General features: G+C 40.3%; 1 pseudogene; it reads left to right on the top strand.

Annotated features, from left to right (window-relative positions):
• Positions 1-15,317, top strand: part of LOC131424619 (L-aminoadipate-semialdehyde dehydrogenase-phosphopantetheinyl transferase-like) — a 96,328-nt pseudogene that overhangs the window by 67,991 nt on the left and 13,020 nt on the right.

The raw sequence follows: 15,317 nt of genomic DNA, 5'->3' as shown, positions 1-15,317 counted from the left end.
TCATCATCCAAAACTGGACTTTGCCATTATTGTGTACACTCAAAGATCTAATAGGCATTTTTTTCCCAAAATAAAGAGGCAGTCAAGAAACAGGAACACTTTGGAAGATTTCCAACCTGCTAACCATCAAGGTTTCCAGTGGTGGCAGTTTTAACAAGCCCTAGGGTTATAATGATTAATCCTAAATTTGAAATCTACTGTCATCTGAGATCCACTGGCCTCAGAAGAGGAAGGGAAGATGGGTCCTCTCTGTGAAACAGCATGATCAGAGAGTTTCTCCCTGGGCAAATTGGGCCTTTTCAATAAAAGCTCCCTAAGTTTTCCTGATTCACGGGTTTGTGAACAAAATGAGAACATTTTGCTTCTAGGATGGCAGTGGTTAAGCCTGAAGCTTTGGAATTGCATTCTGAGCGCTATTGTTTATTACCTGTTCACGTTTGGCAAGTTGGTTACCCTCTCTTTGTCTCAGTTTGCTCATCTGAAAAATGGGGCTAATGGTCATAGTAACCACTCTGTAAGGATGTGGTAAAGATCAGATGGATTGATCCAATCCTCTCAACAACATGATAAACACTCAACACTTGAAAAAAATTACAGCCTTATTTTAGTTAGAATCACAAAGGTAATTTAAAGTGATAATTTTTTAATTATTTATTTTAAATTTATTATTATTATTGTACTAGGGATTGAACACAGGGGTGATTTACCATTGAGCTCTATACCTAGTCCTTTTTTATTTTTTCATTTTGAGACAGGGTCTTGCTAAGCTGCTAAGACTGGCTTTAAACTTGCATTCCTCCTGTCTTATCTCTTGAGTTGCTGGGATTACAGCCAAGTATGTATCACCATGCCTGGATAATAAATGTTTATTAAAATCTATTTATAAATTCATCTTAAGTCAATATATAATATCTAGATTCCTGTTTAAATCCAAAGAGTTCAAAACCATGAGACTTGCCCCCTCCTGCTTCCCTTCAAGTAATGGGGATTGAACCTAGGGCCTTGCACTTGCTAGGCAACGCCCAGGCTACGCCCCACCACTGAGCTACATCCCCATCCCTTTTGTTTTATTTGAAATAAGGTCTTGCTAAGTTTCCCAGGTTGGTCTGGAACTTGTGATCCTCCTGCTTCAGCCTTCTGAGTAGCTGAAATTACAGGCATACAACACAGTGCCCAGCACTTTGAGAGGTTTTTGAAGCAGGATGTGTGATTCTATTTTGGGGACCTTCTTATCTGTCACTAATTCACATGTCTATTTTTACTAGGAAGTCAAATTTTAGGCATTCATTATATCCTCAGGATTGAAGTGCTAACATAAAGTTAAGCTTTTTAAAGCATGCAGTTTGTAGCAGATGCATGACTAAGAAAATAAATAAATCTCTTAAGATAACGATTTTTGGATGATCCCACGTCCTCCAGAATTCTTATCTGATTTATGTTTCTTAGTAAATCAAAATGTTTGTTCTAAGGTTGACAACAAGTTTTTAACAAATGGAATCTTAAATGACTTGAGCTATTTCAGATTATGAAACAAAACAAAACAAAATTAAAAAAATATACTGTCCCTGGGGTTTTATAAAATTATAAAAGGAACTATTGTTTGTTCCATTATAGATTTCTATCAAACACTATTTACAGAAATACCTCTGAAACCAGCATTTATGACATGCTGAAACACTGAATGTATGATTCAAGTGTTATACCAAAAGCTATTGAATGCAGTTTGTTATCAGAAGTGTGAGTGCTTTTTGGTTTTGTGCAGTGATTGCTTTTGTTGATACCACCAAGGCTGCCACCTTCTTGATCTGCTCCTCCCCTTGATTAAATTGTACAGTGAGATGAAGATGAGAGGGAAAAAGCAAAGTATTGTGCTGGCTCTCCCTAATAACAGCCTGGTGACAAACACAAGGGATTTCTATCCAAATGGATGTCTTTTCTATTATTCCTCCTGTCTGTAATGCTCCACACAATCTATAAAAATATTCTCAATAAAGCCCAGGAACACTTCTTAGGCGCCCACATGTTTAATAATTAGCATTCTTCCTCTTCTCTACACCCTTATGACCAAGCAAGATTTTCAAACCACTTAAATTGAGTAATTGATAATTTATGTGAGACATCCCTAAGTGCCTTAGGCTTGAGTTTGTTCCTCCACTGAGCTCTCAGGTAGGATCACAAGAGAAAGTGCCCTTTTAGAGCTTGTCTCAGGTTTTGCTGCTATAACAGAATACCACAGACTGGGTAATTTATGATAAATAGAAATGTACTGGCTCACAATTCTGGAGACTGGAAAGTGTAAGATCAAGGGGTTGGCATCCAGCAAAGGCCTTCTTGCTATATCATTTCCACATGGTAGAAGGGGAGAAAGAGAGGGAAGGGGGCCAATCTCATCCATTTATAAAGAACTCTTTTCTCTGATAACAAACTCACTCCTGCAATACTGACTTTAATCCACTCATGGTGGCAGAACCCTCATGATCTAAATACCTCTTAAAGACCCCATTCCCCAAGACATCCATATTGGGAATCGAGTTTCCGCTACATGAACTTTGGGGGACATTTTCAAGCCATAACAAATCCTTATGACCTAGAGTGAAACTGGTCTTTAGGATTGGAGAATGAGCAGGCAAGATTAATAAGCAAGCAAAGTATTTGAACAGCCCTTAAAGAGTGGCATTTATTAGGATTTCTTAGCTGCTTTCTCCTCCCCAGGGCTTTCATTCTTATAACTACAGTTTCTTTCTACATGTTGATGACTTTAAGTTCTACAATTTCAAGCAAAGCTCTTTGCTGAAATTCAGATATATATAATCAACTATTTGTCTTAGTCAGTTTTGGCTGCTGTTTTAGTCAGCTATTTGTGGGGAGCCATTCTCACGCGTGACTGGGCGGCTCCCGTTAAGGGTCTGAGGCGTTCTGGCTGTGTCAGAACTTTCCCGGCCCTTTCCTGATGAGAGAACCCGTCCGTGTGGGGGTGTGACTGACCACTGACCCCGGGGGCCCAATCACTGACCCTGACCTTGGAGTGCGGCCCCCCCTCAACATTCATTGGATGGAATTATCCCCTGAATTTCTTGTTCCCCAATAAAAGGCTACTCCCTGGCGTGTTCACTCTCTCTCTCTCCTGCTAGCCCTGAGTAATCCTTGCTGCCCTACGGGTGGTTCGAGGTTGGAGCAGAGAGGGGAGCCATCTGGGACCTGGTCATAGAAAAAGGTAACTGAGTCTGTGTGTTTATTTCGATCTCTGCTAGCTAACTTTTATGCCAAGAACCTCATTAATGAAACCAATGCGCAGGCCGCATGGTGGAGCTATTTTGCTGCTGTGACTAAAGGACCCAACCAGAACAATTTTAGGGGAAGAAAAGTTTATTTGAGGGCTCATGGTTTCAGAGGTCTTAGTCCATAGACAGTAGGCTCCATTCCATGGGGCTCCAGGAGAGGCAGAACATCATGGCAGAAGAATGTGGCGGAGGGAAACAGCTCACATGGTGATCTTGAAGCAGAGATTCCACTCTCCATATACAAAATATATACCCTATAGCCACACCAAATTCCCACCTCTGCCAGCCTCACCCTAAGACTTCAGTTGCCACTCAATTAATCCTTATTAGGGGATTAATTCATTGATTGGATTAAGATTCTCATCACCCAATCATTTCTCCTCTGAATCTTTTTGCATTGTCTCATCTATGAGCTTTTGGGGAACACCTCACATCCAAACCACAACATTGCTATAACAAAAATACCATTGAGTAGGTGGCTTAAACATTAGAATTTTATTTCTCACAGTTCTGGATGCCAGTACGTTCAAGATCAATTTGCCAGCCTATTCCATTTTCTTGGGGTCCTACTTCATGGTGCACAGATGATCACCATCTTGTTTTATCCTCATGTGGTAGAGAGAGATCATCTCTCTTGTGTCTTTTTTTTTATAAGAGCAATAATCCCATTTGTGAGGGCACTCCTCTTATGAGCTAATTGTATTTGAAAGACCACACCTCTAAAAATACAAAGACATTGGAAATTATTCTTCATCATAAGAAATTAGGGGAGGCATACATTCAGATCAGGGCATTATGGGACATATGATCTTATCACTCGGTAACTGTGGAATTCATCATTCTTTCCCTTCCCTCCTAAAGTGCTGATGATTTAGAAGGTATTTCTTTTCTTAGAAAATGACACAATGATCCACTGAATTTCCAAAACAGAAGCCAGACTTGACTTTTCCTCTCCTTAACCATGACCCCATTCATAAGTATACATCCATTCACTCCCTTCCTTAATGTATCTAGAATCCATCTCACTCTGTTCATGTCTGCTGCCACGGTCTTCATCTTCACTGCCACTCTAAAACCTTCCTCTACATCTCCTGGCCTCTAATTTGACCTTTTCCAATTCCCTCACTGTAATTAGATCTTTCTAAAACACACATTGCCTCTCCTGCTTTCTCTCTTCCCAGGGTTCTCTACTGCCTTCTAAATAAACACTAACTCTGGTCCCTGAAGTTCCCACTGCCCTCCCACCCCACCTCATCCCACCCAGCCCCCTATCCACTTTCACCTGGTTCCCTGTTATTTAACTTTAGGGTTTGAATTTGTTACTTCCTTTGGGAAATCATTCCGGAATTCCTGGACCAGGCCAGATGTTCTGTTCCCACAGTTCCTTGCACTTACCCTTTATAGCATTACACAGTTTTACCTTTACTTCTTTTCTTCACCTACTGTAAGTTTCTAGACACAGGGAACTGTGCCTAGTTCAGCATTGTAATATGGCTGCTTAGAAATTGTTCTGAAATCCTTATTGAATGAATGAATGCATCGATCCACCTGAATGAAATCATTAATTCTGATAAGTAGTTCATATATGTGTGTGTACACCACAGCCACTGAATAAAACATAACGTGGAAAGCTTTATGAGTATGATTTTGGGACTGTGAAGAACAGAATTGTGAATCATAAATGGAAGCACATGATTCTTGCTCTAATCATAAAGACATGGAGCGAAGCATATGAAAAAGTAAGATGATATATTCACTCATTAAGAAATAAGAAATGATGCTCCTATATGCCAAGAGTTGTGAGGGGCTTTGGAAATACAGAGGTGAATGAAGCTTGGTGGAAGTTCTGCAGGAGTTCAAAATTGAGTGGGTGAAAGATGTGCAGAATAGCACAAAGAAAATTCAATCCAGCCCCCTCATTTTATGAAGATCTAGATGATTTCTACAATGCCTTCCAAATTACTCTACAATTGCATGAAAGAGGATGGTTTTCTCTTTACACACCCACACTTCCCCCATCTTCAATTAATTTACCTCCTTTAAAGAGGAAGACAGTGTCAGTGAGCTCTGAGATCACAGCCAACGTATGTTCAGCTTCGAAGGACAATTGTGTATGATTCACCAAAGCTGCCCCACAAGGATGATTTCTACTGGCATCATAAATGCTTTTTTTTTTTTTTTTAACACTCTGGAGGTTAAACAGATTGGCCATTGATGATGGTTGCTGCATGATTATACTATTGCATACATATGCATATGATTGTTAAATATACATATTACTATTACAAATATGTATATTACATATGCATTATCACAGATCATTATCATAACCACTGATAACAGTTTTATAAGTAAGTCAGACTATTTCCTATCTGCATGAAAATGTTAAAAATATTCATTAATTAAGATCATTGAGCTAGGTTAGCAGGATATGGAAAGAAATTGATTTCATAATCCTTGGACTCAAGTTTCTTGTTGACTAGAAATGACTTTCAAAAGAGATTGATCATGGTGGTCCTAGTATGCTTGAATTAGTTTTTCATGGACACTTTAGAAGTTACAGTAAAGTGAACCATTTATGCACATTTTAATATGTTGATGTCAGTCAAAGATAGGCCAACCAAGCCAGGTACAGTGGCTCACACCTGATAATTCCAGCGGCTAGGGAGGCTGAGACAGGAGGACTGCAAGTTTGAGACAAGCCTCAGCATTTAGTGAGGCCCTGAGCAACTTAGCAGGAACCCTGTCTCAAAATAAAAAATAAAAAAGGGTAAGTCAACTAGTTTGCCCCAGGTGAGATTGAGGAAGTGGACTGTCAGAGGCTGTTTTTCTTGGATGAAACAGGCCTTATTCACAGGGTGTGTGCTGCACCATAGAGACAGGAGTAAGGCAGCCTAGAATTAAATGGTTGAAAATATCCACATCTTCAAGTCAGCAAACCAAAAATGTTCACTTTATGGAGGACAGTTGGTGCCTTAAATATCTTGATTTTACTCACATGCCACCTGTTTCCTGGAGCTCTGAAAAACCATAGGTGGGACTTCATATGTGCTGTTTTTGCATTTAGAGGGTCACTGACCTTAAAAGACCTCATATGTGCAAAAAGTTGCACTGTGGAGTTTAAGCAGATTGTCCATTGATGATGGTTGCTACATGATTATACTATGGCATACATATGCATATGGCTGTTAAATCAACATATTACTATTACAAGTATGTATATTACATATTCATTATTACAGATCATTATTATAACCACTAATAGCAGTTTTATAAATAAGTCAGACTATTCCTTAATCAAACTTGGGAGCATGACTTTCCTGCCTTTTTGATTATATAGTCCATGGCCAGGAGGGAGAATTTTCTCTCTTGGTTTTTTTTTACTAGAGTGAAAATGGTTCTGTTTCCTTAAGTAGAAAAGTCAAAAGTTGCACCTCATCTCAGAGATCCAAACAGCTTTTAATTTATATGTTGATCTCAAATGACCCGGAATGCAATGGAATTTAAATTAGGCATGTTCACTGGAGACAGAACAAAATACCCTGCATTCTGTAATTATATGAGCACTCTGGCTTGGATGATGGATGAGGGGGAAAAATCTCTAGGCAGAAATTGTGATGTGCTTTCTCATTGCTCACAGCACTTATTTCCTGTAATACATGTTTTAAAGCATTGCCTTCCTTGCTTCTGATGCTTCCCAGACCAGCTGTGATTCTGATCATTTGCCCTCTGTTGTTCTCTACTTGTCTCATGTGAGGCTATTTCCTTTTCCCACTTGTCAGCTTCTAGAGACTAGGGACTAACATTATATATGGAAAAGGATAGAATGTTCTATTATTATGTCTTGCATTTGAGGCTGTATACTATGACATTTTGTGTTCTAACAGATGTGGTGCGTATGTATGTGTGCGTGTTCGTAAGATTAATGTGTTTACAAATACATCTGCCTCAGTTTTGGGTTCATTACCCCATTTTCACATTTTGGGGGAAAGAAGTTTACAGCACTTACATAATTTGCTGATTTGTTATGAGGCCAGGAAGCCAGAGCCTGACTGCAGAGCTTGTGTTCTTTTTTTTCCCTTTATGTTTGCTCTGAAGGCTCTACCCCTCCTGCCTGGCTGCACCACCCAGAATCCAACAGAGGACTCCACCTACAGTGATAACCTAGTAAGTACTTGTGGAATTGAGGTGCGCCTTGCTATATAGATGGATACTCTGTAGAAGGAAAGGCCTTCCCAATAAGTAGAAAGCAAGGCAAACAAGTGGACAAAAAAGTGCCACCTGGGACCTATATACCACACACTGCTTCATTCACCACTTTCAATCCAACGGGAAAAGACTTGAAAATGACCCCAAATCAATTCTGCATAAGTGGGACCAAGAATGCAAAGCAAATATTGCCAACTCACTTGAGAGATGACTATGAAAGATTTGGTTCCAACTGAGCAGAAATTCAATTTTGGCATCCACTCAGCCCAGAAATAAGGTCAGTTGTTTAAAATTGTGTCCCAAGGAAAGCCTGAGTGTCAAAGGTGATTATCTTCAAACTTCCCCTGCATGCCAAGGGGACCTAAGATTAATTTTTGAGTGCTTTCCCTGAGAGTATTTACATCATCGTGAACTGTCCTTGTTCCCAGCAGGGTTCTTACATTCACAGGGTTTACCACAGTGCACCATACCACCAGGTTTCCCCAGGTTATTTTTAAAAATCTCATTTCCTTTCAGCAACTGTGCTTTGTTTGTGTTCCCTTTGCATATCCTTCTTGGGGCAGACAAGCCATCATTCTTGTTGTTCTTGAGGAAGCAGTCAATTATGGATTTTTATAATTGGGATTCTAAAACATGGCATTTGAGACAGGACCACTTTCATCCAGAGATCCCTAGGGTATAATCTAATTACCAACAAGGTACAATGCCCACTGTTTGTCCAACAGTCTTGCTGAGAACTCAGGAGTATAAGGCTTTATATTGACCAGAGTCATAAATAATGGACAATTAGCTCATGAGCCAGCATTTGCTGAACACCAAAAAGTATCAGGCGTGCCACAGGATGGCAATACAGGGATGCAGTTTCTCAAATGATTTCCCCAGTGGCTGGGTGGGTGTTGTGAAGATATAAGGGACAGTCCTGCTCACATTCCAACGAACATAAACAGACCTATTTACACCCTTTCACCAGAGGAGCAACAACAAGTTCCCTGAGGGGGTGGAGTTGAGCGGATGCCTGTTTTAAAGTATAGAAGAAAGGAGAAAAGATCAGTTATGAGCTGCCCAGGATGGGAGTTTCCTGGATGGGAACTGGCTTGAAGGTCAGCTCTGTTGGGGGCCAAAGTCTTGACTTCATGCATCCTTCAAGAAGTTTCATGGAGGCTGTTTCTCCCTAGTTAGAATTACTCAGCTCTTTACCTGGACCTTCCTCAGTACAAGGGCCTTGTCTATTCTTATCTTGGTTCCCCTTGGAATCCAAATGTGTAACCTTCCCGAATATGGTTATCCCTGATATAGGAAAGGCACAGTGTGTTTGCCCTTTCCTAGAATAAATCTGGAATTAGCTCTCTGTTATGTGGGGTGGTATTGGTTTAAAAAAAAAAAAAGGTCCCCTTGAGCCTTGATAGTTCTGGTGTGATCCACTGAGATAGATGCTAAGTACTGTTGAAAACTGATCATTTTGTTGAGTACAGCTGTCAATCATTCATTCATTGAACCAGTATTTTATAGAGTGCCTGTCATGTTGTTCTATCCTAGGTGAGCAGTGAGCAAAACAGACAGAGATCCCTGACCTCATGGAGACATAAAAGTTAAATAAAAAAAATTAAATAGTGTGCTGGATGGTGTTATGTGCTAAAGAGATAAAAAGCAGAGAAAGTGAATAGAAAACATATGTATATATGAGGAGTAGGGCTGCAGTTTCAGAAAGGCTATCCAGGAAAGGACTCCTGAGAAGACAACATTGGAGTGCAGAACAGACGAGGTGAAGGAGTGGGTCAGGAAGGCCATGTGAGTGAGGGGCATGCTGGGCAAATGAAGGTGCAAGAGCAGAGATCCTGAAGGTGGGCATGACTGGAATAGTCCAAGAACACCAAGGATGCCACAACAGCTCAGTTGAGTGAGGCAGGGGGAGTGGCAAAAAATAGGATCAGAGAGGAAATTAAGGGGATGGAGTAGAAAGCAGGTTGAGGAAGGGCTGAGTGGGCAGGACTTGTAGGCCATTGAAGGAATTTACTCTGAGGGAGGAAGATGGAAATCACTGGCTGATATGATGCAGGTGTTTTTCATTTAACACAGGCTTTGATGAACAGATATGAAGGACAATGCTGTAGTTAAGTGTCTAAGAAATGAAAATGACCAGTGCCCGTTTCAGTACATATCCTTTTCTACAAATAGACCATGGTATATATTGGTTTCGTATTCAAATCTTGCCTTTCCCTCTCAACTTAACACGACCCTAACATTTGATTTACTCTCATGTTGCCTATTAAGAGAGGCCTTCTCTGAGATGGCATGTCCCATTACCCTCTAGTTTTGCATCCTCTTTTCTTGGTGCCTTAATCTTGTTATTCTGTACATTTTCCCCCTAGGATTGTTTAAGAAAAGACAACACGTACACTTATAACAAACACCCAGTGTATACACTTAAATGGACAAACAATATTAACATACATATAAGTTCTTCCAAATGAACTGCATCCTATTTTATTTTTCTTTAGAGTGCTTAGAATGAAGGTTGCTGTAGTACTGATGGGAGTCAGTGTGGGGTGGGATTTGAGTAGAGTGAAGTGGTTAGTCTTCTACTTTAACAACATCACTCTGGCTGTGGTGTTGAGAACATATATACAGGAAGTAAGGAAGAAACTGGTAGACTAGTTATTGCTGATCATTGTTTCCCATTGTTGCTATATATTTGACAGTTCATTTAGAAGAGCGTGTATGCATGTTAGTATTGTTTATCCACTTAAGCATATACACCAGGAGTTTGTTATAGGTGTATGCATTGTCTTTTCTTAAACACTCCTTAAAAACTTGTACATAACAACAGGATAACAAGATAAAGACACTAAGAAAAGACTGGCATCCTAATTGGAATAAGCTATCCTCCATGTATGTATAATATGTCAAAATATACTCGACTGTCATGTATATTTAAAAAGAACAAACAGAAATTTTAAAAAGACACTAAGAAAACATTCCTCTAAAGTGAGCAATAGCATTGTGCTAAGAATAGATACTTACAGATTTTGTGACAAAAATTAGAGGAGAACAGAATTTTAGAGTCAATTCTTCTGCATTTCTTTCTTTTTTTTTTTTTGCAGCATTGGAGATTGAACCCAAGGCCTTGTGCATGTTAGGCAAGCACTCCACCACTGAGCTATATCCCCAACCCTTTTATTGTTTTATTTTGATATAGGGTCTTGCTAAGTTACTGATGCTGGCTTTGAACTTGTGATCCTCCTGTCTCAGCCTCCTGAGCCACTGAGATTACAGGAATGCACCACTGTGCTCAGTTGGCCTTGAACTTCTGATCTCCCTGCCTCATACTCTGGAGAAGCTGGGCTGATAGACGTAAGCCACTGTGCCATTCACACATCACTCATTTACTCAGTTTCTGGGACAGTTGACACTTTCAGCCCTGAGGACCTCCCTGAATTTGTCTTCCCTTTGTTGGGTAGAAGCAAAAAGGAAGACTCCCTTCATCAGATGCTTTAGCCCTGCATGATCTAGAATGAGAAAGTAAAGCTTTGCACCATCAAAAAGTCTTGCATCTACCCTTCTCAGACACTGGAGGGGATAGCATCAGTGCCAGGCAGCGTAGTGGATGAAGACATAGATTTCAATTCTGCTCGATTGCTAACTAGTTCCTAATGATGGGCAACTTAATTATCTCCCTGGCCCTTGATTTACCCAACTTTAATCAGGGAAAGTTAAGTTACATTTAATGAAAAAACCAGTTGCAGAATAATATGTCAAGTATAGTCTCAATTTTTTTTGCTTTAATAACATAAAAGATAAATTATTTACAATTGTGTTGCATGTCACACATATAGGTATATATATATCCCATATATCCTATATATATATATCTCCAAATATATATCATATAGATATCCATAGAGGATATATATACATACACAGATACGTAGGTGCATATATACCTACATTTACATGGAGATACAGATATACATATCTGGATAAAGACAAAGAAAGGTCTTAACATAAGTTACTCCAGAGATACAAGCAGAATGCCTGGATCTTTGACCCCTGAGTCTTACTTTGCACTGCTATTAATAATCTGACTGGGCCATGGACTACCCCTTCCCTGAGGTTGGTGGTGGAGGGTGAGCTTCACTCCTACATAATTTCTCACACATGCTAGCAAATAAGGGTCCTGGAATTCTATAAACAGCAGGCATCGAATTTACCCTTTTGGTACCTAAGCTCATACATTCTTCATTTTCTTTTCTTTTTTGGGGGGTGGAGAGGCTACTGGGGATTGAACTCAGGGACACTTGGCCACTGAGCCACATTCGCAGCCCTATTTTGTATTTGATTTAGAGACAGGGTCTCACTGAGTTGTTTAGTGCCTTGATTTTGTTGAGGCTGGCTTTGAACTCATGATCCTCAGGCCTCAGTGTCCCAAGCAGCTGGGATTACAGGTGCACTTCTGCACCTGGCCATGCTTCATTTTCAAAAGCATCTCAGTGCTTGCTCTGTAAAAGGGAAGAGACCCCTGGAGGTGGCAGTCTGGCTGGGCACAATTCAGGAGCCACTTGTCAAAAGAAACGAACTTTATTTTTAGAACACACACACCACACCACACAGCTCCTCAGGAAAAACCCTCAGAGCCCAACTGCCACCACCGCCTTCCCCCAAGCCTCTCCACCTCCCCCACTCCTCCTGCTCTTGAGGCCCATTAGCTGGGTCGCTTGGGCAGAGCCAAAAAAAGTCCCCCAATGAGCAGCTCTATGGTCTGAAAGGGCGCGGAAACAGCCCAATGAGCATCACCGCAGAGGAGCCAATCAGTTGACAGCTAGAAGTTTGCTGGCAGCTGGAAGTTTGCTGGGGCCCCTTCGGCTGTGGCTCTCAACACCAAGCAGCTGGGATTACAGGCGAGCACTTCTGCACCTGGCCATGCTTCATTTTCAAAAGCATCTCAGTGCTTGCTCTGTAAAAGGGAAGAGTACCCTGGAGGTGGCGGGGGTGGGGGGTGTCCCGTGGTGCACAACCTGTGATATGTCCTATTGTTCCTAACTCAAGTTTGTCCATGAACAGAAGAGAAGGGGCTCCTCTAGCTACTTCCCTTCTGTCCTGAGTTCCAGATTGCACTAAATATCACCGGCTAGGCCTTATGAGCTCTTGACACTCACGGTATTGATGTGAAAATGGAGGTGGGGAGTGTTTGCTGGAGAGTGCGACTGGTGGCGCTGAAAGGAGAGATTATTTTCTGTTATTTGTGTTAGAATGATTTTACTTGATAAAATGAGCATATGTCTATAATTTAAAAACCTAGCCAGTAGAGAGAGACACTAAAAGCATCAGCATAGTTTCAAAATGCAAAATATGACCATAAAAAGTGGCATGCTGCCTGGCTGTGCAGGGTCTTCTTATCTATTAGCAGCGCTTGCTCAGGTACTTGCGTTTCACTACGCTGGCCCCATTGGTGGTTATAAGATTTAGGCCATTTCTCCAGACTCACTATCAGATTCATAAATTAAATTGAATTTTTAAAGACCCCCCAAATTGAAGTAATTTTAGAAGGAAATTAAAGTTTTTGGGTACCCTGACTGAGAATAAATCTGAACAATTTAAAAAGTAATTGGACTAAAAGCAGACTGTTCGGGCTAAGGGAAAAGAAAACAATATGACTGTGGAATATTCTGGAAAATGTCTGACCTTACAGTCCATCCATCACCCCTCCAGCTTCTTGTCCTTCTGCCTTGACTTTTCAGGATTACATAATTTACAAACCAGCTCTGACCTTGCAACTCTACATTAAAGGGAGAAGAAAGCAAATGCTTTTCTTACATGCTCTGTGGACCAATCCCAGACATGAGAGTGCATGTGGCTTTTGTATTCCTAACATTCCATTCAGGCAAGCCTCTTTTCCTATTAATGGCCTCTTGAGATATTAGGATAGTATTCTGAAAATGGACCGATTCTCTTCTTAATAAAAGGCGATTGGGTTATCACATCTCATTTTTTTTCTCACAAAGCAACATGCATAGCCATGTAGGGCATTGCTGACTTTCCAGATAGCTTTGGAATGAGATCAATTTTATTCTTGCCTCAAGTTGATTATAGAAATTGCTTGCTTGAACTTTATTTATTTATTTTTTTTGTACTGGGGATTGAACACAGGGACACTCAACCACTGAGTCACATCCCCATCCCACCCCCTTTTTTGGTATTTTATTTAGAGACAGGGGCTCACTTAGTTGCTTAGTTCCTTGCTAATTTGCTGAGGCTGGCTTTGAACTTGCAGTCCTCCTCCCTCAGCCTCCCCAGCCACATGGATTGTAAACCACATGTGCACCACCATGCCTGGCTTTTTTTTTTTTTTTAATGTGGTGCTGAGGATTAAATCCAGTGCCTCACATGTGCTAGGCAAGCATTCTACCATTGAGCCAAAACCCCAGCCCCTTGCTTGAACTTTAAAAACAAAGAATTAAAAAAAAATTTTTTTTTCAGTACTAGGGATTGAACTCAGGACTTGATGCATATTAGGCAAGTGCTCTACCACTGAGCTACTCCGAAACCAGAAATAAAAAATTTTGGAAGTGGAAGGAAGGAAGAAAGAAAGGAAAAGGAGGGAAGAATTTAAAAAGTAAGGGAGGGAGGGAGGGAGGAAAAGAGGGAGGGAAGGAGAAAGGAATAAAAGAGATCTTATTTGACCTATATACTTTGAGAACCAAAAGCACTCTGAAGTTTAAAAAGACCTTTAGTGTAGCCTTCTCAGCACTTTTTTTTTTTTTTCCTTTTTTCTTCAGTACTGAGGCCTGAATCCAGGGACACTATATCACTGAGCTACATCCCCATCCTTTTTTATTTTTTGAGACTTTGTCTCACTAAGTTGCTTCGGCTGGCCTCAAACTTGAGATCCTCCTGCCTGAGGCTCCCAAGCCATAGGCATTACAGGTGTGCACCACTATACCTGGTATCAGCTTTTTTTCAAATACTCATTTCCCTGAATTCAATTTCTTACTTTCTTTCTTTTTTCCCAAATTGAAAAACACAATCATGATCGCCACTTAAAAAACATATTTTAAGACTGAGATAGTTACGGAGCTTTTCAGCTACTGAGATTGCTACCAGAGGCAGTCAGTTAATTTGATTCAAGCTGCCCTTGAGACTTTGTGTAGGGAAATGCACTAATGCCATTGAATCGAAAGATGAGGGCATGACTCCAGAAATATGACTGAACCCAAAAGGTCTGCATCTTGTATGGTCCCCACTGCTTGGGTAAAGTAAATCAATAATGAATGTTGTTTTCATTTAGCAAATCTTCTCAAGGGATTTTAAAAAGACCTGTCTTCAAAAATGTGTATATGTGAATTTTAATTCAAATGCCAAGCAATCAACATGGATTATGTAAGCACACACTTCCTGTAGTAGAAGTTCAGAAAATTAACATGATGTACTTAGATTGTTACTAAGGCGTCTGAAGAACAGCCTTATCTGTCCTCTCATCTTTCCTCTTATTATTTGAGACACATTTTGGTATAAGTAGTTTCATTTTCTTATCTCTTTTGTATTTTTTTTTCAAGTTACTGTTTTACATATGACTTATTTATAGTGGCTATCATGTTTCCCAAACATCACAAGGCTTATGTTTATGCATTTCAATCTTCTGGGACTTCAAGAAAGAAATTGCTTTCATTGCATTCAGTATTCATTCTTTCCATACCAATGAGTTTCTAGGAGACTTTTCAGAAGGCTCTTGGAGCCAGTGTGTTTTCCTGCAATTTTATTTTGGAATGATTCAGGACTTGAAAATAGTTGTAAAAAAGAAGTAAGGTAGGCTGGGGTTATGGCTCAGCGGTA

The sequence above is a fragment of the Marmota monax genome, unplaced genomic scaffold (assembly GCF_021218885.2).
Source record: "Marmota monax isolate L192 unplaced genomic scaffold, Marmota_monax_Labrador192_F-V1.1 WCK01_AAM20220418_F8-fsc00281, whole genome shotgun sequence".
Classification (NCBI taxonomy): domain Eukaryota; kingdom Metazoa; phylum Chordata; class Mammalia; order Rodentia; family Sciuridae; genus Marmota; species Marmota monax.
The sequence above is the reverse complement of the archived record's forward strand: the minus strand, read 5'-3'. Positions and strand labels throughout refer to the sequence as shown.